The sequence below is a fragment of the Dreissena polymorpha genome, unplaced genomic scaffold (genome assembly GCF_020536995.1).
Source record: "Dreissena polymorpha isolate Duluth1 unplaced genomic scaffold, UMN_Dpol_1.0 chrUn054, whole genome shotgun sequence".
NCBI lineage: Eukaryota > Metazoa > Mollusca > Bivalvia > Myida > Dreissenidae > Dreissena > Dreissena polymorpha.
Window position 1 is genome coordinate 1 of NW_026273368.1, and position 26,741 is coordinate 26,741.

General features: G+C 35.1%; 2 long non-coding RNA genes across 3 annotated transcripts; one reads left to right on the top strand and one right to left on the bottom strand.

The window, feature by feature from the left end:
- Positions 1-5,901: 5,901 nt before the first annotated feature.
- LOC127863887 (uncharacterized) lies at positions 5,902-11,211 on the bottom strand. Its single transcript, XR_008041232.1, has 3 exons — positions 11,127-11,211; positions 6,677-6,912; positions 5,902-6,022 (listed from the first exon to the last, which is right to left on the bottom strand). It is a non-coding gene; the product is annotated as an uncharacterized LOC127863887 (long non-coding RNA).
- A 7,009-nt stretch (positions 11,212-18,220) lies between these two features.
- LOC127863888 (uncharacterized) lies at positions 18,221-24,688 on the top strand. 2 transcript variants are annotated; one of them, XR_008041233.1, is made up of 3 exons: positions 18,221-18,374; positions 22,534-22,851; positions 23,791-24,688. It is a non-coding gene; the product is annotated as an uncharacterized LOC127863888 (long non-coding RNA). The 2 variants fall into 2 exon arrangements; XR_008041234.1 differs by lacking the exon at positions 23,791-24,688 and having other exon boundaries at positions 22,534-22,861.
- Positions 24,689-26,741: the final 2,053 nt, after the last annotated feature.

Here is a 26,741-nt window from a genome sequence, read left to right on the forward strand (position 1 = left end):
TGTATTTCGAAGTTTATGAGGTCATTCCGCGCCTGAGGCGTAATAATTATCTAGAGCGTATGTCAGGTATACATGCTATACCCTAAGTACCCAAAATAAAGCATGTTTGTGTGTGTGGTCATTTGGACGCCATGTAGAATTTCTTCGATGCGTTATAGACTTACATTATTTTTAATTATCTTATTGTTTTATTTGCATCATGAAACCTAGGTAAAGACACCAAAAATCAACAAATGTGAGTGGACACTTTCATAGTTATTATCATCAGTATATTTTGGCGGCCATCTTGGAAGACATTATGGACGCAATGTTATATTTTGTATGATTTGATACACTTACACACTGTCTGATGATCCTTATGTGTTCTTTGACCCTCTTAAACCTAGTATTAGACACCAATATGATCCTATTTGAGTGGATACTCACATAGTTATGATTATTAATAGGTTTTAGCGCTATCTTGGCGGCCATCTTGATAAGAAACAATTTTCCGGAGGTCAAAGTTTGGTAATCTTGTGTATGTAATAAAATACCTTCTTCGCTACCAGGATCAGAAAAATACCTTTTGTAGCAATTTTTATAGGTTGATCTTTTTTTTTCATTTATTGACCCTACTAAAAGTTCCTTGTTACTCCTAAGACACCAAACAGTCTGGCTAGTGCATTTGTTTTAGCCTAGTGGCTTCCAAGACTCACAGGCAGTCTGAAGTGTCGGTAATTGTAGCCTTATAACTCTCAGTGAGTGTTTTTTGTTTCCCGATCGAATCCGTATTGCTCTTAAACATTCTAACTGGCTCTTGAACTTAGCTCTGTGATTTCTAAAGACTCACATGCAGTCTTGCATGTATTTGATTTACCCAAGTTTATCCAAAATACTTACACACATCTTTGACATGAGTCTTGTTCTGAGAAAATTGGGCATAATGCATGTGCGTAAAGTGTCGTCCAAGATTAGCCTGTGCAGTTTGCACAGGCTTATCAGGAACGAGACTTTTAGCTTTAATGACTTTTTTTTATTAAAATGAAGTCTATTCTTAGAAAAAATATAATTTAGGCGGAAGGTGTCGTCCCTGATTAGCCTGTGCGAACTGCACAGGCTAATCTGGGACGACAATTGACGCACATGCATTATGCCCAGTTTTCTCAGAACGCGATTCATATTGCAGAGGCGTAGCTTGGTGCCTTTCAAAGTCACATGACTCTATTGCTAATTCATAGACGTAGCCTATTGGCATCCAAAGACTCTCATACAGTCTGGCTAGTTCCTTGACGTTACATAGTGACTCTGTAAGACTTTCAGACAGCCTGACTAGTTTATGAAGTAGCCTCTCATACCTTCTCTGCAAATTCGCTTGCTGGTCTGCAGCTGCGCTTTTCGCATTTAGCATAAAACCCATTTTCGCATTTCGCGGCCCACGTATCATTAAATATTAATGTTTTGATGAGAAGTGCACGCTTATGGATGGGAATATCCGCCAGTCCATGCATGATGTTAAATGACATTCTCATTTTAACTACTGTCAAACGCTTTCTGATTCATGGTCTTTGCATTCTGCCTAGTTACATTTGCTATGCAAACATTTCATCTTAATGTAGCATGTTGATTAGTTTATAATTACTTCATATATATCTTTACTTCGTGTGTGTTATTGACAACTGCAGTTGAACTTGTGGAATTTGTATTAATGCTTATTCTTACGGCGTTCTTTGTTTAACAATGTGCATTTGACTATGCTGCTACTAATTTAACAAGCTGTTAATTTCTTTGTGGATCTATATTACTTTGTAAGTCGATTGCTAGTGCGTCTTTGATTAAGAATTAGTCTTCGGTTTTGCATACACCGCCATTATAAACAGTTCACAATCCGAAAGGGGAACCAGTATTAAAAAACCTAATTCCAGCGCAAATTGCAGCGTAAATTACTATTGCCAAGAAATCACTCTTAACATCAAAATCAAAATCTCCGGTATCAACCGTGATACATCGACTATTTCTGGAATCCTTCGTAAAAAGCGATGATAGAGTAAATCAAAGCGCTGAAGGCACTGAATTTGTACGCTATTGCATAATCTTAGACGCGACTCAGTTTTCAAAATTATGTTACAGCTTTTTTGAAATGAACAAAACCCATTCAAATTTATAAAGAGTGTGTCTTAAAGCACGGGTCGAATTGTGGGTGTACTGTTTATCCTAATAGTTATGTTATAGAGATAACCTAGACAAAATAACAACAATATGTCTCTTTTTCTTTCGCAATTGGTTCCTGTAATGGCAACCATCTTTAGAATGTTGGTTCCTTGCTAGATAATAACTAGCCTAGAATCATGTACATGTTGTGTTATGTGCAAATTGATACTAGTAGTTGGCATGCATGTGTATCTCATGGAGCTGCATATTTTGAGTGGTGAAAGGTCAAGGTCAAATTTTGCAATATTGAAGATAGCAGCTGATTTGTGGCATGCATGCGTATCTCATGGAGCTGCACATTTTGAGTGGTGAAAGGTCAAAGTCAAGGTCATCCATCAAGGTCAAGGTCAAAGGTCAAGTTTTTGCAATATAGAAGATAGCAACTTGATATTTGGCATGCGTGTGTATCTCATGGAGCTGCACATTTTGAGTGATGAAAAGTAAAGGTCATCCTTCAAGGTCAAGGTCAAATTTGCAATATTGAAGATAGCAACTCGATATTTGGCATGCATGCGTATCTTAGGGACCTGCACATTTTGAGTGGTGAATGGTCAATGTCATCCTTCAAGGTCAAATATATGGCTTCAAAGCGACGCAGTAGGGGGCATTTTGTTTCACGAACACAGCTCTTGTTTGTTATAAGAAACTTTTGTTCAGCCAGAAATGTCTTAGATAAAATAATATTTTTATGTAATTTTCACACTGTATAAAGGGTGGTTCAGCAGATAACTAGAAATCAGACTGCATGTCACCGGTTGTTACATCAGTATGAGTTAGTGTTTATTTTGTATGTACCAATATATTTTGAAGGAGTCGAAGAGGTACTGTAATTTTCTATCGTGATTACTAAAAAACGTACATTTTAAGAAAGTGCTTTATAGGAGAGTGCCTCTTCAAAAGTCAACATTTTGTTTCAATGATAGATTGTGTTTTGAAATAGCATTTAAAATACTTGTTCCTTTTAAAACATGCAAATGGAAATGTTGTTTATGGTAGTTGTTGTTGAAATCAATACGAATTGCTATGAATAGAATAGTGAGAACTGTATGTGCTTCTTTTGTATGTATTGTTTATAATAAAAACCAGTTTAATTTATCATATAGTGTGAATAGCCTTTTGAAGTTTACAAGAAATGCCAATTGTGTTGTTGTTTTGGAAAGATGATTGCATTTTGCTGTAAATAATGAATAAATCTTTTTTATTTGAACAATTATAAGATTTTCAATAAATTGCAAACCACTATTACTGCTCTTCATGGGATATATTTTTAATAGTGCATTGCTTTAACATTTGAGTCTGGCTCTGGGAAAATTGGACTCAATGCATGTGCTCAAAATGTTTTCTCAGATTAGCCTGTACCGTCAGCACAGGCTTATCAGGGACAACACTTTCCGACAGAGACTTTTTTTATCGAACAATTCCATTTAGGTTAAATGTCATAGCTGATTTGCCCTGATTAACACTTGACGCACATGCATAAAGACCCATTTTCCCAGACCTTGGATCAATTATGTTGTTGCTGTGTGTCTTTAATGACTGTGGATGAAGCCATCCATGATGAAATAGCGTGTCAACATAATCTAAATACTGAATAACCTTTTTTTTTAATTTTATTAGGAATATATGTATTACATGGCATACTGGTTAAATAAATATAAGGATGAAACACACATTAAATAAACATCATCTGAAAACAAAATGATCACTCTGGTCCTGTTGCTAGTGTATCCCACACATACTGCTTATGACTAGACATATGCAACTTTAACATGAGCATACAATTGTTTTCAAAACAATCTATACACTGGTGCAATATAAGTTAAAAACCTACATATACATGTGAGATTGCACTACTGTCTGGTTATATGTATATGCCTGGATGAACAATAAATAAACTGATTTATATTTGTTAATTACATATACTTCATCATGATTTTATAATTTGTGTAATATAAATGCATAAAATCACAAAGAAATTAATACCCATCATTTTGTTTGCCAAACTTTTTTTTACACATGTTAACTTCTTTCATGTAAATGAAGTTATATATATGGAAAACATTTTTGGTAGCAAATTATATTGTTGCTAGTGTTCACCTTTTACTTATAAAAGACATAGAATAAGTTTGGAAAAAAGCACATAACCTCATTAAATGCTAGAATTCAAGCAAGTATTGAAAGCACACTGAGAAATTCAATATAAATACATCCATAGAATTATAGCTACAAATAAATATATCTTTAAATGCAAATTATCTAACTCAAATCTGTGTGACTTCTGCGGTGAAAACATTGAAACTATATTTTTTGGGAGTGCAAACACGTCCAGCCTATTTGGAATCAATAAGTATCTTTTCTTGAACAACAGCAACTAAACGTTAAACAATCTTTCTTAAATGTAGTTTCGTAATTAACTCATTGAAATCAATAAACTGTAATAATATTGTGAATTTTATTCTTATGGTGATGAAATATTTTATCCTTCACATGAAGAACAAAAAACAAGTACCAAATTTTTGTTTTGTCCATAGTCTTAAACTAAAAATCCAGATTGAGAAAGAAATAGCCCTCAGTAATGACACATTACAAATCTTTGAACAAAAATGGAATCTGATTAATTCTCATAATGTTTGTCCACTTATATACATTTCACTCTAATGTTAGTTTATCTTTCCAAAATATGTTTGTTTATTTTATTTTTTTTTTTTTTCAATCTTACAAGATCATTGTGAATATACAACAAAACACACAAGTCCAGTATGCTTTTTTTCCGACTTTATATAACTCATCATTTTTCATAACTATTCTTCTGTAAGTGTTGTTCTTTTCTTTTCCCTCTAAAAAAATTATATATTAGCATATCTTGTATAACATGTCTGAACTTTATTAATTTGTACAATCACTATGTTGTATGATCATATACATGTATACATTGTATGTATTATATTGAATAATAAAAAAAAGAATTCAGGGCCCTGTCTTAACAAAGATCTTATGTCACTTTTTGTTTATACCTGAATATTCAGCCTACAATGAATAGGCATTTAGAATCTGTATGATCCTAAAATAAAGGGCATGTAAATATTGAAAGGAAATCAATACAATTGACCCTTGCTCTGGGAAAATGGGATTTAATGCATGTTCCTACGGTGTTGTTGCATATTAACTTGTACGGTCCGCACAGGCTAATCAGGGAAGACACTGTCTGGTTTTATGAGATTTTTCGTTCAAAGAAAGTATTTTGAAAAAGAAAATCCAGTCTAGGCCGAAAGTGTTGTCCAAGATAAGCATGTGTGGACCACATAAGCTAATCTGGGAGGACATTTCACATGCATAAAGCCAATTTCTCCAGAACGCAGCTCAATTTGATTGAATACATGTACCAGGTCTACTTAGCCTAGGCTGTTCACTACAAACAATTATGACTAATGTCTAAATGTCAGCACAACAAAATAGAAAGGCAAGACATTTTTACTAAAAAAACTACACCATTGAAATCTAGCAAGAACATATCTGCTTACCAATCTACAAGATGTGTTAAAAAGATGCTTGTAAATCATTGCAAGATAATTAAAATAATGTGAAATAAATCAAATTCTCTAATATTATGCTGAGCTTAAGCATGCCAAATGATCAAATGGCAAACAACAAATTGCTGCATGATTAAATAAACGGTTCAATATGTTCCAGCAGAATATTTCTTATTAAGATTGGCCTTGAAGCTTTTTCTTAAGCTGCTTGTAGCTCCAGTTAATCTGATTCACCTTTGTGCTGGTGTCTCTCCCTGGTAACTTCTAGCTCCTTCAACAGGTGGTCATTAGTTGTAACCAGGAACCTGCATTTACAGTAGGGAAGTGAATGCAACACATTTGTCTTGTTAAGGTTGAAATCATTTAATATTTAGCTTGATTTATGCAAGAGCTTAGGCCTTATTAAGAAACGTTAAGTATATGCAATTGTATAACTAATACTTATTATAGTTATTTACCTGGGATTTTACGGGGCAAAAAACATTTTCGTTCTATAACTGATACCACCAGAGTTACCGGTATAACCTGTGCAGTTTGAACCTGACTTAACTTGATACACATGTTAATTTGTATACAGTACTTATAAGTGCCGTGTTGTGGAATCTGATTTTCTGTATTGCAGCGATGTCTTTGCCTAATTGGAAAAAGGACGGGTACACTTGGGAATTATTTTTTTAAATTCAAAAGTGTTTGTAATATCCTAAACTATGGCATTCATTCCATAAACCTTTTTAGAAAAAGCACCTAAAAGCATTTTTCCTAATCATTAATTATGTAGGGAGTTTCAAGAACAAATTTAAAGTACAGGAAGGTCTTGTAAACAATAATTAGGAAGTATCCAATAATAAATGACTTCTTTAAGTTTGCACAGTTAAATAAGATGTATATGCATGAATATTATGAAACAATAGAACTGTAGTTCCAATATATCTAGCAGAGGCCTCTTTAGTGATTCCTACCTGATTACACCTCGGTGTAATGGTCCAGTGCTGACACTGCCACTGTTCCTGTATTTGCATGTCCATGCCTCCTTCTTTTACTGTCGGGTGCAAACATTGCCTTTGCAGCACTTAAGCTACTGACAGAGGTTACTGGTGCAGGTGCTGGTATTGTGTACTCCTGTCACATGTGTTGACATTCAACAAATCTGCTGCCTGCCTTAAAAGAGCAGCTGCTCTTTGCTGTTGGCTCATATCTGCATATGTATTCATGTACATTATTTTTTATTTATAAAAACAAGTCATTATTATGTAGTATAATCACAGATTCAAGAGACAATAACTGTTACGTTGTCAGATATTACACTTGCTGATGTAAGTTTCTATACATTTTTCACAGAAATATGATCTTATCTACTTTGATCATCAAAGTACCATCTTTATGGGAAATCTTCACCCCCCCCCCATTTATCATACATGTACTTACATCTTGATATGTTTGTTTGTATGGTGTTTTTTCCCGTGTATTTAACTGACATTAAGGCAAAGATTCACTTAATTATGCTTCCTGGGTTTCACCAGTACTAGGCTAGGGCTCTGAAGTCTGGCCAGAGGAAACTCCCATGAAAAAAATCAGCACCGCATGTGAGGATCGAACCCAGGACCCCTGAGTTTCAAACCGTAAACATTAACTGGGTCACTGAGCTACACATTATAGATGCAAAGAAAAATAAGATCGATCTACCATTTAAGTCTATACAAGAAAAATCTTCATTAAATGTGTCTGTTTGAAGACACCTATTAGGTAACTTTTCAAAACATACTGTGATCAACTCAAACCCATTTTGGTCAACTTATACCTGTTTTTGGTCAACTGATACCTATCCAAAGTCATCTCGTACCAAATATACAGAAACAGGTGTAAGATTACCAACATATATTGATAATAGTATAAAACAGTATCCGAAATATAAACATTTGAAATGAAAAAGAGAAACCATTTAATTCCAGAAAACATAATTATTTTTGTTCGTAAATGAGGTAACTGTGCATACTTATTTTATCACATTGCTTTCATTTGAATTAGCTCTTTGTATGAATTTCCATGCCGTATTGGGGATAAACTAGTAAAAAACAATTAAAAAGAATCATTTGAATAAGATACAATTTTACCAACCTAGGTATCAACCGATGTGATTAGATAAATGACAGTGTTACGAAGATATGCGATGGTAACAGAATGAAACTAATAGTTAAATTCAAACAAGCCAACAGTTAGACGTTTTGATCATCGTAAACCACTTTCGTTACAACAACACTATGGGACGTTTGACGTGTTTACAAATGAAAACAAGATTACGTTCATTAACTTCTAATAGACCTTAATCACAAACCAAATGACAACTCAACGTTCGAAATGGGGATTACAATCGTATGCAATTTACCTAATAAACTAGTCCAAATAATTAGACGTAAGCTACCCCGCTTACGTCTAAACGGCTAACGTCGTTTTCCTGTAGCAAATTGAGTTCAACTTAAACTTCAGTTTTTCTCGTTAAATCTTTGCTAATGCATAAAATTATCATTAATTAGACATAAATGTGAGCGATTACCTCTTAAATGTGTAAAAATTGTGCTTTTAAACCACTTATTAACTGACTTATGTACATTTATAAAAATAAACATACACAACACACGAAGTGTGTTTGTCGTTTATAGAATTACATTGAATTATCTTGAACGAAATTATTTTTTGAATAGGTTACACATAACCAATTGTTGTTGTACAACAAACCACATCACTTTTTAGCTTTCTGTACTCTTTAATTAAATGGAACCTATATGTGTGTGTTACAACTACCAGTTGTATCACGGAGTGTATATTGATAGGAGATGAATCGAGTATTTGACCCTTACTGTAGTAAATTCAATCTTATGCATAAACTATTTATCCGATTTTATTGGTTTATACGTTATCTTGTTGCTTATTAATTCCTCTTTCAAAAAAATATACGTTTTAGTATATTCCCGTTGTTATTAATATAGCGAGATAAACACAAGAAATACACATTTTATGTTTTACCACCGCTCGTTTTACCGTGTTGTGGCTATCGATCTTGTACAATTAGCGTACAGCGAAGCGCCGAGGTTATACATTTTGATGTACCCACTCACGTCTTTTGTTGAATTATAGTTTCATTTCTCGGCCGATTTTGACAAATTATATATCATTAGAAAGCTTACGTTACGTAGTAAACAGATATATTAATATATATCAAGTTTTTCTTCTGATTTCGACAGCCCGGCGAGTTATAACTTTAACTTTTGCAAATATCATACCGTTTTGGAGTTTTAGAATCTAGATTTACAGTTGACATGTTCGTACTTAATACCAATTTGTAGCGTTCTTCTGATTTCGACAGCCCGGCGAGTTATAACTTTAACTTTTGCAAATATCATACCGTTTTGGAGTTTTAGAATCTAGATTTACGGTTGACATGTTCGTACTTAATACCAATTTGTAGCGTTTATATTAGGAGTTCAGTTTTAAAAATTACATCTTGCTTAGGAGAATAGAATTCTGTATACGATAGAAAAAATTTGTTTAAAAACAAAAGTAATTAAAAAATAAAGGTGGAAGAAAGTAGCGCGCGTTCCTAACGCACTGAACTGATGCTACGGTCTTGGCGATTATGCTTTTGTTTAGAAACCGGCCATTGGATTTCCTTTGCCATGATTATTATATTTTTTATGGAATATATTGTAGTATTTTGTTCACGAAGCATATCAATAAAGCTTATAATAAATAAATCTTAATAAATTAACGATTTCAGCTCTTGTTTATAACACAGAAAGGGTGTTAAATTTATGATGAAACAGCGTATATAGCGGACCCTCTCGATTTTATTCGGCTTTGCATGCATACTTGAAATAAAATGGGTGTAAAAAACATTCATCGTTTGCTGTTAATTATCATCGAGGGAATTATGTATAATTATATGAAATGTCATTTACCTTAAATTATCAATTTATTAAAGATTCTTGAAAATCACGGTCGGTGTTACGCGGGTCATTTTGTATTTTGACATCAGGGCATCATGTCCAACTATTCAAAATCAGATTTTTTTCACTGGGACGATGACGGCTTAGATTTAGACAGGCAGACAGATAGTTTATTCAGACTTATACAACAGTACATCGTCTTCAACTCAAATATATAAATTATTTTTAGACGAATTGTTAGGTGATTACACATATAGCAGTGATGATTCTGAGAATGTTGCCATGTTTCTTATCCGTGTAATCTAGAGTCCGTGGTTTGAGCATTTTTATCGCGGTGTTCAATAAAAGATATCTCAATAATCTTGTTTATTGATAGATCTGTGGTTTTATTGCCCCTGTGTTCAGCACAAACCAATTATCTCGTTATGATCAGATACTGTGCCGACCAATACTAAATAACACTATGGTGTCATACGCCACAGCAGGGACCTATACTTGTGATCATGGAGTCTAAGTGCAAGACTTAAAAAAGTTTGTTGTTTCGCTTGCGGTTGTTAAAGCCAAAACGGGGCTTCCCAGCTGGCACAGCTGCTGATATTCGGATCTGAATACTTAAACTTATTTAGACCTTATTCTTAACCGTTGCGCGTGTTACGATATCGGATTTTAGGCGGGAATACAACTAAGTGAAACTATTCAATTTCATATACAACATTAAGCATATTAACAGTTATTGAAATTAACAATATCAGCGACATCTTTTTAAAGACTAAACACCTTTTCAAGTATCGAATTTAACATGTCAATAAAATATATTAATACCAAAAAAAGTTTCATTTAATGTTGTTCACATTAAACCTTTAAATGAAAGTGTCGCTTTAACTATTTTCCGTGTCTTATTAAGCCGCGAATCGTTTGCTAAAAACAGTTAACAAAAAGGGCTACACGTTCTAATTCTTAATGAAATACAAAAATAAGTATAACATAATTAATAACGTCCATATACACACACGGCAAGATCAAAGTTTTAATGGAAAACTAATATGACATTCCACGTAAATTATTATTTTCGTCTAAATCGAATACTATATATAGAGAAACAATGTATTTATAACCGACCAATGAGGTAACATTATGCAACTTTCAATTTACACAGTGCTATATGGCAACAATATGGAATTTGAACAGTGGTAGTGTTTTAAGGTCTGGACTATCATTACTTGTAAGTTTGTATAAACATTTTTCTAATGCAATTAGTAAAATAATGTTTATATTTTATGTTTAATAATTTATTGCATGATTATTCCGTGCTGTTATATGAATTTGATGCCGTTAAAGCTTCCGACATGAATTCATGTCGGAACGATGCTATTGCAAAATAACGTTAAACGATATGAGGTCGATGTAAATCGACCTCATATTTATAGGAGTACCTAATAAACAAGTACACTAAACAAGTAACCTTTACCTGAATAAGAACAGTGGAAAATACGTTCGAAATGACGCGGTAGAGTAATTTATCTGGTAGATATATAATACAACACCGTTCTAAAATTAACCTTTTACGAAAACTACCGTAAACGACCGACAACTCTGGTTCTCCGTCGTGTATGAATTCAGTATTACTAATGCATACGTCTTAAAGGGATCTTTTCACGCTTTGGTAAATTGACAAAATTGAAAAAAGTTGTTTCAGATTCGCAAATTTTCGTTTTAGTTATGATATTTGTGAGGAAACAGTAATACTGAACATTTACCATGGTCTAATATAGCCATTATATGCATCTTTTGACGATTTTAACCCCTAAAAATTATAAAGCGTTGCAACGCGAAACGATTGAATAATTTGGAGAGTTCTGTTTTTGTCGTTAAATTTTGTGAAACTACGAATATTGCTTATATAAGGTATAAAATACTGCACGTATATGTACTCGGCGGAATAGCTCAGTAGGCTCTAGCGTTTTTACTTCAGGACTCTGGCTGGACTCCAGGGGTCACTGGTTCGAAGCTTGGTCCGGTCAATGTTCTTTTCCTTTTTTTAATTTTATTATTGATTTTTTACTGGAGCTTTTACGATCCAATGTTTACATTAATCGATATAAAGCATTTAATGAATAAGTTAAAAAATGCCAAAATCTGTGAAAAGGCCCCTTTAACAAAACATGCAAACTTGTTGATGCTCAATGAGATAAAAGAGAATTAAGTATTAACGTCTTTGATAAAATTGTTTAGATAAATAGCCAAGGTCGTTAATTATTCAGATCATCGTAATGCACGTTCAGGAAAAAGAAGCCACAATATGTTTGAAACAGTCAAATTTTAACGTACTTATCCCCATATTAAGCTGAAATTATCGGCATTGAAATACGAATGTTCTAGTTGCGTCAGTAAAATAAATCGACGAAACCGTTATCCTTATTCAGCATTTTTTTCATAGAACATAGTGAGTACGGGTATTCAATTACTTGTTTCACAATAACAGTAACGGAAAAGTTTATTTTCAAATTTGCAAAGATTCATATACTACTTGGTATCATTTTAGCGATATCTCGGTTGAGGTAGTCATATAAAATCCGGTTCCCCGATATCAGTGTCACCACCTCCGACATTAGCACTTCAAACTCTCAAATCGGCATCACTACAGCCAGCATTATCATCATTATAACATACATCAAAACCACTACCATACAAATCAACATCACCACCATCGACATCATAAACATTACCAGAACTTCAGCGGCATCACAAAATTACCACCGTAATCAGCATCACCACCATCGAAAACAGCATTGCCCTTATCTGCGCAAACAGCACTTCTTTAGCATATAAAAAAGACCGCGCAAAAAGCATGCATATTTTATCGATGGATAATTATTGCTTTCAGAAATAAATATAACTATAGGAAATGGCAGACGACTGTAGACGACTTTCAACGGACAGTATTAGATGCTGAATCTTTTAAATTAAATTGTTCTTTATTTTAACAAAATGATCTTGCCACCGATTTGACAAAATGTGATGTAAAGGTGCTGTATAATAATATACCACATGAATTAGCAGAACGCGAGCTTTCTTGCAAATGAACTACAAACAATTTAGTTTATGAATACACTGTGCTGGACTAAAAATCATTTGTCTTAATAAAATGCATTATCAGACCAGGTAATTTCGTTTCCTATTTTAAATAAAAGTGAAGCAATTAGTTATTTAAAGAAAATGACAAGCATATTAATAAACAAAAAACAACGCGAGAGCCATGAAAAAAAAGCCTCATTAATTCAATTTTTCGTTTTAATTAAACAGAAGCAGAAACGTTTATGTTGACAGAAGCTATAATTGTTTGACGTTGTTTGAAAACACATCAAATCTTTTCGAAAGCATTCAACCAGAGGCAAGGCTAGTGTTGAGTGTCGTGATGAAACTACATGTTATAAACTTAAATGCATTCTGTTTTCCAGATGTCGCAACTAAGCCAACCAGTGTGCTACGGCAGTGTGCAAGATAGGTGTTAAACAACTATTATTAGTGGGCAAACACAGCATCAGCTTACGAATATAATGCTTGCCAAAGATAATACCATATATAGGCATGTTCAGATTATTGTAGTGTCATCACGTTCTATGTAAAGAATTCCTCCGACCACGCATGCTCCATGCTACCGATCTGAAATCGAGGTTTTCCTAATGCGTCTGCCGTACCTGGGGATTGACATGACGCCAACTGTCAATCAAATCCTTATCTAAGACTTGATCTACCAATCAGCGATCGATAGATCGGGCGCGCGAGTTAGCAACGAACTGTCCGCCATTTTCTAGACAAGCTATGTCTAGGTTCACTTTTATTGTAACGAGTTTCTTTTGATTTCCTCTTTTAAAACGTAGATTCAAAATGGTTTAACGGTGTCAATGGGGATTATGTAACTCGTACAATCGATATCCTGAAAGATATGTTGGTGACCTTGAATTTATATCGTTTCCAAAGCCGAAAAGAGATCTTGAGAAGTGTAAGTGATGGATAAATGCGTGCGGTCGGCCCCACGAACGTCAACACTGTAAAAGACAATAACAATATCTTTTTATCGATTATACTAGCAGATTTAAATAGTTTATGTTGTCGGTCTGATCATCGCATAATAGTTCATGTTTTTTAATAGTTTTACCAGTTACTAGGTGATTAATAGCAGCAATATTCATCTGCATTACTTTACGATAAATAAAACCCAGCATAAAGCCTAATTCATGCTGTGTTTTATTACTCTGATAGAAATGGACTTAGTTGTCATCATACATGTTATTTAAAGGTGACACGTGATATCTTATCTTATTAACGGTATCTACACATGTGCAGACATGTGGTGTCACCAATAAACGCCTTTAATCCACACTTGAAGCTCGAATGCCTAGTTCTCATTTTTCAAACGAGTTTCGTTTAAAGTCACTATAACGCTCAAAATCAACGAAAATTTCGTTAAGTATTTCGTAAAATAAAGTTAACACCTTAACAATCAGTGTTCCTTATAGCAATAGCCAAAATTTCAACGCTAGATGTGGTATGATTACATAGATTTTTGTAGATACAAAATGCTCGTTTTTATTTATTTGTGGCCACAATTAATTCCCGCGAATATATCTATTCATACGACACACGAACACCATTTTAGTGTTCATGTGTCGTATGAATAGATATGCAAAACAACAATAAAAACGAGCATTTTGTATCTACAAACATCTATTTTATCAGACCACATCTGACGTTGAAATTTCGGCAATTGCCATAAGGAACACTGATTTTTAATTGGTTAAGTTTATTTTACGAACAATTGTACGAAATTTTCGTTGATTTTGAATAGTAATGTTACTTTAACTTGTTCGGATAAAAACGGAAATGAAATATGGCAAAAACGGTATAAATAGGGTTTATGCAAATCTGACATTTGGTATCCAGAAAGATAAGTTCAATGAATAAAATTTATACCGTTTTCAACGCGGAAATGCGGTCTTGACAAGAGCGAGTAGAAGCTTCAAGAATTAACGAGATCCCCCATATAGATCATTAATTTATTTAAAAAAAAACTTGAAATGTCATAAAAGCAATAACTAAGCATTTTTAAGTATGAATTATGTCACGTGTGCATGTAAAATAATAGAGAATTTTGGTACCCACCTTGTGTAACTTAACTAAATTAAAAATCGTTAAAAATCGAGTTTTGTGTGTGTCAAAAACAAATGAAAACTACTTTGTTACTATTTTAATAAAGACGTATCGATAAACGCTATTGAAAAAGAGTTATTAATTACTGATATAAATTAACTAATAAATGCGGTAACTTGGTGGAAGTCGGAACCTGCGCGTGCGTCTGATATTGGTAGCTTTATTAATTAGCATGACATATTTTCCCTTCGCACAACGCTAATTTATATCAGACAATGACCAAACTTATTGCGTTGTTTTTCGCTTTCAATTTAAGTGATTGATAAATGTCCCACAAGTACTCGGCGTCGAAAAGCGCGTAAAACTTCACCGAATTACCAGGAATGGAGCGCTATTTCGTGTCAAATACACGGGGAGGGGGAAATGTTTCGGTAATATTGTGTAAATATCATGGGTAAATACCGGTGAAGTGTGACATGACACGTAATAACGGATTCGATTTCGGTAAACGCGCAAGCGTTTGAGAGCGTGTTTAATATACCGATGTACACGTTATAAATAGCTGATGTTCTCTATAACCGTATATTTTTTGCATTTGCAGAATAACTTAATGATATCAATCCCTTTACAAGTGTAAAGGGTGTTAACAAAGTCCATAAAAATCGTCAGGAATATCGCGTAAATCTATATGCAGTCTATTGGCAAAGAAGCCATTTTGGTGTTAGCTTGTCTAGGTTTGATAACCGCTAAGCCACGTGATTAAGTGGGCGGAGCGATCATCGATAAGGCGTTCTGTCAATTATCATACCAACCAATTGGATGCAATACGTAGGCGTTTGCCCGGGTAGAATCCCGAATTCCATCGGGCTTATTGTTATAAATTCAGACGTTGGAGATGGAAAGGCAAAGGAGGTCTAAAGTCACCGAAAGTTCTGCTAGGACGAGCGGTCTAAGTAATTCAACAGGCAGCGTCAACGCGTATTCAAACCAAAGGTAAAACTTTTAGATTGTTTTCTTGTTTTGCTTATAAATGAAATTGTTTAATTTGTTAAATGCGAGTTAAGTATGGAGAACATGTCGGTTAATTCAAGTGTTTGTTATAACAAATATCTTGCTTTACTTTAATAAGGAGTTACATTAAATTATTAAATAAAGGCAACAGACGCAGAAATCATTAAAGGTAGCACACACTGGTCTGAAAAAGATGAAAATCTTTTCATATACCTGTTATCATATGGATCTTTTTAAGAACTTTTTTATGTACTAAGAAAATGCACATGTTAAATTTAGTATTAAATAAATGTGATTATTTTGGGGAATGTATTGGTGGTTAATTGTACATGTCATATAACTTTTGCATACAATTTAAGACAGTGGTGGGTCATATTTTTTTTGAAGCTCGTATTCTTTTTTAAACATTTAATGTTTTTTAAAGTCAGAACAACGATTAAGGAGTAAATTTTTTACATTAAAATACACATATGTGCCGTATGTGTTAATGAAATCAGAGAGAAAGAAATGCATTTTCGGGCTAGTTTGTTTATATAAAATAATAAATTTGGCGAGGCTGTATAATTTGACCATGTTCTTTATGTATTTAATTGTTATATCTGGAAAATATATTAAATATAAATAATAAAATACGCATATATAAATAGCGTATGATGGCGACTTGTTTCATTCGTTTCCGAATCAAAGAGAAAATTGTGTGTTTTTTGTTCATGCGAAATAGGTTTCTATTCTCCACCCTTACATTTGCAATTTTTCATTTATTACGTTTACCTCCTTATGATCACAAAAGATATGTACACATGCGCAACTGCGCATAACGCAATGCCGAACAAAATGTTACTATAAAATATAATAATTATAATTGTCCGACTATCACAATACGTGCATATATGCCAATTAAGTAGAAGGTAATTATTATAACACGATGACAATCCAATATAGACCGCTTCCTAGTGTCTAATTTGAAAGAAAACTACTGTTTTACAAGTATAAATGTCAAGATTTATTCAAAGCTTTAGAAAGCTAATCCCCACTTTTTGTTTTCCATATTTTTAATGTAACGGTATAATTTCCACTTTTTGAACAGCCATCTTTCAAAACGAAACTAAGTATGCATATAATTAAAAAAAAAAACTTTTCTCCAACGAAAACCGAAATAAAACAGACTTTCCCGAATGATGCCGTATATACTTGAGTACACCCTATTATGAATGATGACGTAAGCCGACGTCGTATAAAAACGCTGGAGTGTAATGGTATTTACACTACCTTAAGACTAATACCCTGCCATATACTTGTATCTAAGCAAAAGTAATAGCATTAGTAAATGTGTATATATTTGAACGATTTGCAGGAAAAATATGCTGTACGTGCTGATTCTAGCGTTTGTCCTCACATGCGTCTCGTGTGGTGAGAGAAATGCTTTGGGCTTGAGTGCCAAAACCAACGAGGACAGCGTACCACTAGATCCCTCTCGACGTATTTTTTCTTTGATTTTTGGAGCTTATCTCGGCGGCAGCGCGTTTCTTGTAGGCGGCAAAGCGGCGGGTTGGTGGAAAAGGAGAAGCACTGATGTAAGTTTAAATTAATTTTTGTGTTGGTCAATTATGTTTGTGTTTTTATTCGGATTTTTTTTACAGTATTTCAGTCAAATCACAGCTGTCAGATATTCTACTCGCCTTTTCCTACGATATTTAGTTTACCAGTTAAAAGTATAGATAATAGTAACTTACAACTGCCCTAATTGAAATAAAGGTAGGGTGTGATTAGCCGTAGAAAGGAAATCATGGCTAATCACCACATGCTTTATGCGGTCGCGATGGGGATCAAACCCGCGATCATCGGATCTGTAGTACAGCGCTCTAGTAACTGAGCAAAGCTTAGTCAATTATGTCAAAACCTTAAAATCAAGCGTGGGTGCGTTGTGTAGATTGCACAGTGTCTGCGATACCTGACTTGGAAAGAAAGTCCAGAAATAGTCAAATATTGTAAGAAATGATTTTGTACTAGAAGACATTGGTATAGTTATGATATTGGTTTTTATACGAATGAGTCTTCATGTGAATAAATATTTAATCCTGCCAATCCTACACATATTACATATTGTCTTACCTTTATATAATGTTAAACATATTTCCGTGTCAGTTATTCGTTTGAAAAGTAAGTAACCGAATGTAAAAGTTTATAAAAGACTGTAACATAACCTGATGAATACCGGTCAATTACAAAAACATTGCTTTGATGAGTGATCAAGAATACATGTTGCAAAAAAAGATTACATATATACATTTGTAAAAGCAATGGTATTGTATTTAAAATTAACAAAGGTAATCATTCAATCAAAGTATGTGTGTGTGTGTTCGTGTCAACCTGTTAAACCATTGGACGTTGCAGGAGGAGCCGGTGCGTTTCAAAGTGAAACTTTACGTGAATCCGTGCACTTTCATGATCTACGATGCAAACGAAGATGACATGATAACAAGGGATGAGCTCGAAGCGATTTTTGGTGACGAAGAAACAACAGGAGAATTGGCTAAGGCGCTTGACAAAAACGGTGAGTTAATCTTATTTATAATTCAACCTCATATGTGTCTCGCTCTGTGAAAAGGGGTTTAATGCAAGTGCGTAAAGTGTCGTCTCAGATTAGCCTGTGCAGTTCGCATATTCTAACTAGGGACGACACTTCCCGCTTTTATAATATTTTTCGTTTAAAGGAAGACTCTTCTTTGCAATAATCCAGTTAAGGCGGAAAGTGTCGTCTCTGATTAGTCTGTGCGGACAGGCTAATCTGAGACGACACTTGACGCACATGCAATAAACCCCCTTTTCACAGGGCGAGGCTAATATACACAAACTCAAACTCACATACACACTTGAACACCTGTTGCACAGATCGGTCGCATTAGAATATTTCATGTATAATAATGCGCCTCCTAGCGGAACATATGTCGACTATGTAAGCTATGCTTTCATTATGATATACCATAATATACTGTACATGTTTTGCATGAAGCACTGTATATTTTCTTTAACTGGCCAGTGTAAAGCTCGGCATAAGATATTATCAAAGTCGCAGTGCATATTATATATCTAAACATTGAAATGTGGCAATATTAATTTCAGTAATGTTTTTTTTTTATTTTTAATCTTGTATTTTAATACTCGAAATTCAGCTCTTTAATTTTTGTTACATAATTGTTGGACATATTCGAGTAATATTTGTGTATGGTGAACATGTAACTTTAAATATCTTAGCGTTTAAAATAAGGACGTCATCAGGTCGCCTTCCGGCGTCAACAAAGTGCGAGATTGTTTAACGTCATGACTGATCAATACATTTATTTCGTTATTATTTTACCTATTTACTATTGAATTGAAGTTTAAAATAAGATGTAAATGATTTTACTAAAATATAAAAAATGTTTTGTTTATGTCTTAAATTAAGTACATTTGTAAACAGAACAGAGCTATATTATTGGGCCTTTGACGACCACTATTGCTGCGTAGTACTGAAAATGCATTAAGATGATCTAAAATGTATTAATATAATGTTTTGACTCTAAAGCGTTTTAATCAAAGGCGAGATATGGTTGGTACTTTTTAAAGTTTAATTGTATCGTTCCTCTCAAAGTGTAAGCCTGTTGCTCAGGTTTGACCTTTATGTAATTTAATGTTAATTAAAATGAAATGTATTCTTTGTATTGCTATTAATTAGATTCCCTCATGCCGAGAATTGTCAGGTTCAGGTCGGTGGCCCCTGATTTTTTTCATGCGTATGTGTTTCCTATGTGTTTGTGTATCACGTGTATGACAGTCCGCACAGGCTAATCAGTGAAAACACTTTCCGCCTTTATTGTATTGTTCGTTAAGGAAAGACTGATCTCGACAAAAATCCAGTTTAGGCGGAAAGTGTCGTCCTTGATTAGCCTGTGCGGACTGCACAGTCTAATCGGGGACGACACTTTACGCATATGCATTTAACCTCATTCTCCCATAGCGAGGCTCATATATCGATGGTCTCAATTTAAAATGTCGAACCTACAAAAACACAAGTTTTCAGGAGACCTATTTTAGTTAAACATTTCTTGCACAAAGTCAAATAAAGATTATTTTAAACATTTTTAAAAGTGTCGCATGATAGACCATGTTCGTATGGAACTAATTTGACGTTAAGTTAATAAATCTGCTGTAAAATGTATCATCGTCATTTAGACTTGCATTTATGTGATGTTTCGGCAAATTGGACAGCTTATTGTAATAGATTTTGTTTCAATAGAATAAATTTTTCCACTGTTGTCCGTTAGATATAGCAAAGCAATGCATGTTTTTCTGTTTTACACGGTGGAACAGAGGTGACAACCGCAATTCGTTATTTATAGTGTGGCCTCAACTTAGTAACTTGTGGGAACGACTTATAAAGTTGAGGGAACAACATCATAAGTTGTGGCTTCAACTTAATAACTTGTGGAAACAATTTTAAAAATAACTTGTTGAAACAACTACGTACGTTGTCCCCACAACTGTTTAAGTTGAGACCTCAGCTTAGTAACTTGTGGCCACAACTTCATAACTTGCTCCCAAAACTTATTAAATTGTGACCTCAACCTAGTAATTTGTTCATTTAACTTATTAAGTTATTCCTTCAACTAAATAACTTGTGGGAACAACTTATTTATTAAGTTAAGGCCTCAGCTCAGAAACTTGTGGCGACAACTTCATAACTTGTTCCCACAACTTATTAGTTTTTGCCTCAACTAAATAACTTGTGGGACCAACTAACTATGTTGAAACCACTAATTTAAGTTTAACCAATAATATCGGGCGTTTCATCTTTACCGTTTTATCACAATTAGTACCCCTTATTTTACTAGGTGCTCGGGTTCGAGCACTATCCCTGTTAGCTATGGATCCCCCGTTCGAGCCCTATCTGAGCACTTGCCATGTAAGTCATGGATTTCAGATTTGATCCCCTATCTGAGCGATCGCCAAGTTAGCGACTTGGTTCAGGGCTCGAACCCTGTTGTGAAAACTAGGCACATAAGCGACGGATTCCGGTTGGGAATCCAGGTCTGATACCTCCCTTTTTAAACGATGGGTCTTTGGGTTTTAGCCCTAGTCTAAGGACTTTCCCTGTAAGCGACTTGGATTCCAGTCTGAGCATTCGCACCCTACGTAACGGATCCCAGCTTGGATGCCCTGCTTGAGCACTCACCCTGTATGCTATGGGCCCCGGGCTAAAATCCCTGTTTAAGTACTTACCATTTAAGCGAACGGACCCTGATCAAAGTCGTAGTCTTATCGCCGGACCCGAAAAATGCGGGATTTATAGCTTACAGGGCTAGTGCTCAGACCGGCGCTAGAACCCGAACACCCATAGCTTGCGAGGCTAGCTCTCATTTCCGGACTCGAAAGCGGGAAATGTTGCTTACGAAGCTCATTTCCGCAGCCGGTCGCTTAGTAGGCGGGTGCTCAGTATGGTATGTTAGCGACGGCTGTTTGGTTCGAGTCCCTGTGTGAACCCGTAGCTTTCGGTGCGAACGCTCAGACTGAGGTTTGCAACCGGGATCGTTCCCTTACTGGGCAAGGGCTAAGACACAGGCTTGAACCCGGGATCCATAGCTTTCAGGACTAGTACTCAGACTGGGGCTCGAACCCGGGACCGGTCACTGTTGGTGCAAATTCTCACATCGGAATTCGAGCCGTCGCTTATAGGGTAAATCCTCAAACCGAGGATTGATCTAGAGACCCAAAGCTTTCAGGGCTAGTGCTCGAACTATGATTCGAACCCCGAGGCCGTCGAAAACTCCTAATTAGATTTTCAGACCGTCGAAAACTTAGGCATCTTGCACTCGCCTCGTAAGCGATGGTTCCCGGGATCGAGCCCCGGTCAGAGGAATCGCCCTTTACAAGAAGCGTCCCGGGTTCAAATCCAAAAACCATGGGACTCGAAACCGGGATCCGACGCGTACGTTGCTAGTGCTCAGACCGGGGATGGAACCCTGAACCCAGTCGCAAACAAGGCAAGTGCTCAGACAATTGTGGTCTTAACTTAGTTACTTGCGGCCAGAAGTTATAAAGTTGAAGGAACAACTTACTAAGTTGAAACCTCAACTTAATAAGTTGTAGGAACAAGCTATTAGTTGCGGCCACAAGTTACTAAGTTAATACCTCAATATTTTATATTATTTTGATATCTTTTTGCGTTCATCAATGCTATAAAATGTACATCATTTAATTATTTTATAAGCAAACGTTTACGTTTCGTCAATTTGCCTTAAAAACATGGCTATATTGATACTTTAATATATTAATAAGCTCGCAAAATGCCGACGTAACAATTTTTTTCAGCTTCGTCATTTTGACTTCAAGCAATTGCGATTCGTCATTACATCACGTGACTATATGGAGCTGTTGCGATTGGTTAACTATTTTGTTGTTTTGGGGGTATATGTGCATTGATTTCCCGCTTTGCACAATATCAAAATCGCGAAATGCCAAAAATGTAGGTTCGTCATTTTAAATTGGGACCATCGATATATATATATATGGTACAATTACTTCAATATATATAAAGGCGTTTTAGTTTAATTTCTAAAATAACAATATGAAACCATTACAATATTGCTCGACTGGTGGCGACTTTAAAGCATACGATGATCTCCGGAATACGCCATGCGTTTTTGCTTGGTTTTCACGTGATTCCTCTTTTGCAGCTGACGATCAGGTGGACGAGCAGGAATTCAAGGAGGCCATGCATAAATTTGTTGAAGGGTGTTAAACTGGCGTGAAATAATGAGTCCATAATTGTGTGAAAATTGCTTGTATACGATTAGCTCATACATAATTTTGAATTATTTCCAAATGTCTGCTTATTTCGAAACTACATGTATACAAAGCCAAACTGCCATGGTTACGTACGAAATGCACATTGTTGACGTATTTTATAATTTTTATATTTTATGTATTCTGATGTCCAAGCTTTCATAATCAGTGTACACGTTTCTATATATGTAATCAAATAAATAAATACAGTTATACTGATTTCATGAGACATTTTGACAGTAGTTGCCAGCAGTAGGCTATGGTTCAAGCGTGACATTGACAGTAGTTGCCAGCAGTAAGCTATGGTTCAAGCGTGACATTGACAGTAGTTGCCAGCAGTAGGCTATGGTTCAAGCGTGACATTGACAGTAGTTGCCAGCAGTAGGCTATGGTTCAAGCGTGACATTGACAGTAGTTGCTAGCAGTAGGCTATGGTTCAAGCGTGACATTGACAGTAGTTGCCAGCAGTAGGCTATGGTTCAAGGTTATACTGATTTCATGAGACATTTTGACAGTAGTTGCCAGCAGTAGGCTATGGTTCACATTGACAGTAGTTGCCAGCAGTAGGCTATGGTTCAAGGTTATACTGATTTCATGAGACATTTTGACAGTAGTTGCCAGCAGTAGGCTATGGTTCAAGGTTATACTGATTTCATGAGACATATTGACAGTAGTTGCCAGCAGTAGGCTATGGTTCAAGGTTATACTGATTTCATGAGACATGTTGACAGTAGTTGCCAGCAGTAGGCTATGGTTCAAGCGTGACATTGACAGTAGTTGCCAGCAGTAGGCTATGGTTCAAGCGTGACATTGACAGTAGTTGCCAGCAGTAGGCTATGGTTCAAGCGTGACATTGACAGTAGTTGCTAGCAGTAGGCTATGGTTCAAGCGTGACATTGACAGTAGTTGCCAGCAGTAGGCTATGGTTCAAGGTTATACTGATTTCATGAGACATTTTGACAGTAGTTGCCAGCAGTAGGCTATGGTTCACATTGACAGTAGTTGCCAGCAGTAGGCTATGGTTCAAGGTTATACTGATTTCATGAGACATTTTGACAGTAGTTGCCAGCAGTAGGCTATGGTTCAAGGTTATACTGATTTCATGAGACATTTTGACAGTAGTTGCCAGCAGTAGGCTATGGTTCAAGGTTATACTGATTTCATGAGACATTTTGACAGTAGTTGCCAGCAGTAGGCTATGGTTCAAGCGTATATCCGTAATTCTTTTCAAATTATACTTTGTACAAAAGCTTAAATGCTTTTCAAATGAATGATGTATAGCCTCACATTAGCCACTAAATCATTTGTGATGTTCAAAAGATAAACACTCTCTCGATATTTACCAGAAACAAATTCTAACTTTAATCGGTGTTTTGTAATCGTTTATACCAATCTTCACGCACATAAATTAGTTTGAAGATTCTCATCCCGGGTTTGACAACAAACGGGTAGCGGGTAAATTGATACTGACAATATGGCCGACATCTTTACTGTGTCTGCGATCCATAATTCAGTTTTATTTCAGTCATGAAAAGCCTTAAAGGCAAAGAACATATGATTGTTAGACGTGCTGTTGCATAGAGGAACTCTAAAGCGAGCAACAGCTGAAAACATTGCAGGATATGGACTGACCTTGTGTCATTTTAAAGCCATATTTTCTCGTTCCGGAGAGGATGACTTTAGGGATACCTTCATTGCTAAAAACAATGCGGGGCTACCAAAAGTCACAAACGCAAAAATATATTTTATCTGATGTAGTCCCTAAAATCGGTCAGTTTTTCAGTGACGAAAAGTGACGGAACGAGATAATATGGCTTTCAAATGACACACGGCAAGTCAAAATCACGCAATGGCTTTATACTGATACTAAATTATGAACCTCTAGTTGTCATTAATCTGGCTGTTTTTATTAAAATATATGTTGTATATTATTGTGCTACATGTTTAAAGAAACAGTATAACTAAAACATCTGAATGCTACTTAATATTGGGAAAACGTTGACATTTTGTGGTGAACTGCGGCTGTATTCATATGTTGCCTTTTTACTTTAGATGACCTTAAGATTGTATTATTAATGTATTTTTATATCAATATTAATTCAAGGTTAGCTAAATTTCTTCATATGTCATGGTTTATAACTAGCTTTTAATTAGCAACTAGAAAACCCCCAAAAAGAAGTGATATACGCATTTATACTTAAATTCATTGCGTGAAAATGAATGGGGGTAGGCATACTCAAAGTGTAATTTCTTGAGAGAGAGCCGGTTAAACTTCCTGGCATTCATTTAATGTGTAGAAAATATGCTGTTTTAAATATATATGTACAATATATGCATTTCATTACACTCTAAGTGTCATAAAAAGTAATTAAAGTTTCTTGTCACTGAACCATGTGTTGTCGTTTTTGCCATTTTATCCAGATAAGTGCACATATTGGAGATCAAAGGCACAATTTGCTTTCACTTCTTTGTTCCACTATCATAGCAACCACCTAGTTAATAATAAAGGCGCTATAGAGCGCGAAGCGCGACACGTATTATTAATTGTAATAATGAGTCTTGATAAAGGAAGCAGCCGCTTATCAATGAGGATCACCATCACAGCACCCCAGTCTCATTACTATCAAGTCCTCCTACAGGGTGATATTTTAAGAACGGACCCTTTGGTATGGACCTTTAACCCCGCTCACTATCCAGCGTTTAAACTTCCGGGTTTACATTTAAACCGACTATTAATAGCGTATTAATATGTTAGTTAGAAGGTGATTTTTCAAGCGGTTCCGTAGTGTAGTGATTACACGCTCGCTCCACGTGTGAGAGGCTCAAGGTCCGAGACCCAGTAGAATCAAATTATTTTATTTGTGTTCTATGTTAACATTTCGTTTTGATGTAGACATTTTAGTTTAAATAAATATGCTGTTTTATAGTAACCATTTTTTGTTTTTATTATGCCCATGAAATATATGTGTGAGAGGGTGGGATGGTTCGTAAACACATTTAAACTTTTACAGTGTTTTCATATCAATGAGTACTCAACCCCTATCGTAAATGAGCAACGTAAGAATAAGTTAAGAATCATCTCCCCTTAAAGTTGAGAAAAATATGAAATTACGCTTACAAGATGAAGCAGATTTTTTTAAAACCTACACAGTTCTGTTCCATTAATGAAGACTGCACACGGATGCTAGTAAAAAAAGGAAACCAATGTAAACAAGAAATGTGTTTGTCAGAAACACTATGTCCACTTCTACGCCGCTTTGATTTTTTTTACCTTTGACCTTAAAGGATGACCTTGACCTTTCACCACTCAAAATGTGCGGCTCCACGAGATACACATGCATGCCAAATATCAAGTTGGTATCTTCAGTATTGCAAAAGTATTCATAAAATGAGCGATTTGGCCACAAATATTTGACCTCTGACCTTGACCTTTTTCCACTCAAAATGTGCGGCTCCATGAGATACCCATGCATGCCAAATATCAAGTTGCTATCTCCAATATTGCAAAAGTCTTCATAAATTAGCGATTTTGGCAACATATGTTTGACCTCTGACCTTGAAGGATGACCTTGACCTATGCAGCTCCATGAGATACACATGCATGCCAAATATCAAGTTGCTATCTTGAATATTGAAATTTTCATTAACAGTAAACAGTGACAATTATCGATAATTTTCACGGTTAATTTTCACTGTTTGAAACAAAGAAGGTATCAGTTTTAATTCGATGATATTTCTCTATAAACCACCAGAAAGCCTTAAATAAAAAGAGGATATTTGTTGGATTCGGTGGGTTATCGATTTTAATTCACGAGTGATCATAGAAAATAATATTTTCACGAGTAGAGTAGCCACGAATTAAAAAATATATTTTCTATGATCACTCGTGAATTAAAATCGATAATTCACCGAATCCAACACATTTTCTTTTTTGTTTTATGTATTTTTTTCACATTTTAAATACATTGTTAAAGTGTTAAACTAATGAATTTCGCTGGGATAATGACGTCATTTCGTAAAAAAGACGTCATTTCACTGTAAACAGTTAAAATTATCGATAATTTTCACTGTTAATTTCCACTGTTTGAAACAGTGAAAT